Source organism: Helianthus annuus, chromosome 5 (assembly GCF_002127325.2).
Source record: "Helianthus annuus cultivar XRQ/B chromosome 5, HanXRQr2.0-SUNRISE, whole genome shotgun sequence".
In the NCBI taxonomy this organism is placed as follows: domain Eukaryota; kingdom Viridiplantae; phylum Streptophyta; class Magnoliopsida; order Asterales; family Asteraceae; genus Helianthus; species Helianthus annuus.
In genome coordinates, this window is record NC_035437.2 from 140,243,766 (window position 1) to 140,246,579 (window position 2,814).

Here is a 2,814-nt window from a genome sequence, read left to right on the forward strand (position 1 = left end):
GTAAATGATTCAGTGAGAAGAAAAAATGAATGAACTTGCAAATTTGTGGAGGCCTAAATTTAGATGTGAAAAATCAAAATTAAAACTAAAAAATAAACTTGGAAAGTTGCAATTGGTGTGAGCATATATCAAAATTAAAAACTAAAAAATAAACTTGCAAAGTTGCAATTGGTGTGAGCACATAGGATTTTTTCCCCTATTGATAAAACAAGCTAAATCAGCCCCTTGAGGCTCAAACAAAAACAAAATATCAATTAGAAATGAAAAATAAAAAAGGAAAAATAAATCATCAATTAAAACTGAGAAACAAAATATGAAAGAACCGACGGGGGGAATCGAACCTGGAACGTGCAACTTTAAAATTAATTGCTGCATCCATTGAGACAAAGGAGTAACATGTATAATTTTTCCTACAACAAATTTATATATAAAATATATATTAACTTTTAAAAGATTTTGGGCCCCTAAATGCTTTGGGCCCTGTGCGATGGCACCTCTTGCACAGGCCCAAAGCCATTTAATTAAACGTTGTAGGATTATAATGTACGACTTAAACGTAGTTTTTAATTATATTACCTTTAGTATATGTTCATGGCGTATGTTTGCGTTGTTTGAAATAGGCAGGTTCTGTTTTTTCGGCCGTAAAACTGGCTGGTTGCTGTATATACAGCTGCTGTATTAAAAAAAAAAGGCTTTTAGCGGCGACAGGTGTCGCCGCTATTGCCTTTAACCCTTTACCGACCATAACTAATACCGGCGACCATTTAGCGACGACACTTGTCGTCGCTACCTGTCGCCGCTGTTGGCTTTAACCCTTTACCGACCATAACTAATACCGGCGACCTTTTAGCGACGACACTTGTCGTCGCTAAAGGTCTGAGATCAATACCGGCGACGAAGACCTTTAGCGACGACAGCAGGCCAATAGCGGCCGATCAATACCGGCGACCTTTTATCGCCGCTAAAGGTCAATACCGGCGACATTTTCCATCAATACCGGCGACATTTTCCATCAATACCGGCGACAGCTGTCGCCGCTAAAGGTGGTCCATTTGTAGTGAAAGTTAACGCGTGAAAAACACGGGTGGCGGTGGTGTTTGATTATGTTCAACGCGTGGAAAATCCCCAGCACGCGTCCACCCCGGGTCCCCTTATGGTTACTTCTAGGGTTTTGAGTCTTGTACATTATAAATAGTGAGGAGTCTTCACGATGTAGTTTGTGTGAGTATGTTAGGTCTTCCATGGATTCTTGAGATGATGTAGTTCCCCCATGAATTGTTCATATCCATGGGCTGATCTGATTGTTTACATCCAAGATGTTGATGAAATATATGACATAAGATAATTTTCCCTTCTACATTTTTCGTTATTTCCTTTCTATATCATTGAATCTACGATTGTTCTAGCTTGTTGTTCATCATCATACACACCCATCTCCTACACTTTAATGTTCTTATCAAACTGATTTCACAAAATACGTTGATCATCTCAGATCCTACAAAATTATGTATATTATGCCCAAATGCGTGTAAAGAAAATGGTTGCCAAAAGTGACCCGTGTATCTGTGTTGTTGATGGATCTACAAAAGCAATTTGAAGTTACAAGTAAACATGACAAAATTATTATTATTATTACTATATATTACTATTAGAGCATTCACATCCAAGGAATTAAATTATGTGTGTGTTGTTTTTAGAATGTAAAAAATATAAAAAGTGGTTATGAGTGGAGGAGAAAGAAAATGTTACTGTTCATCTGTATATTTGGGGGGACACTGTTCACCCCCTATAATTTTTTAATATATTTTGAAAGTGGTTGTGAGTGGTACAGAGAGAAAAGGTAATGATAAAGGTATAAAAAAATATTATTTAATTGAAAATGAGAGAGAAAATGTAGTGTTTTTTAGTGTAATTTAGGGTGAAAATATAATGGATTGGATGTGAATGCTCTTACAAATGAAATAAACAGTAATTTTATTATTATTATTATTATTATTATTATTATTATTATTATTATTATTATTATTATTATTATTATTATTATTATCATCTTCTATACTTTCTCAGTTGGATAAGTTTGGTGTCAACCAATACTAGTATCAAAAATACAGGTACGGTCCGGTTCATTATCGGTGCATGAAGGTAAAAATCGGTACCAGCCTGATACAGAAAACGCCAAAAGTCGGTACCGTATTGAGTTTGAAAATCTTTTAGTTCGTGAATTTGGTACGCGCTATACGGTACCATTTCCTTATTCCTGATCACGGGTGCCGTATAAACAACAAAGGTATTGTACAACTTTTTCTTGTTGATTTTCTTCAACTTTTAGTGATTTCTTTTTTTAGTTTCAGGGGTAGGGATGAGCTCGGTGGCAACCGATACCGAAAATACCAGTTACGGTACCGGCATATGAAGATAAAAATCGGTAGCGAACCGGTACTAGGAACGCCAAAAGTCGGTACCGAATTGGTACTTAGGATCCTTCGGTTTGGGAAATTCGGTACCGGTACCCAGTATTATTTACTCATCTCTGACCACGGGTTTCATACGAACAACATCATTAACATACAACTTTTTTGGTTGATTTTCTTTCGATTATTTTTCACTGTTTTTTACATTTTCTTTTTATTCTTGTTAGTGGTTCCGCGTGCAATGCGCTCGTAGTGATTTCAAAACACATGTAAACACAGACTAAATAACAAAATAAGTTCGTCACAACGCGGCTAGGGTGATAAACCTAGCTAAAATCATCGTGAAAGTTATTAGCTCGGGTAAGAAGTGTTATCATAAGATATAAAACTTTGATTCATAAAC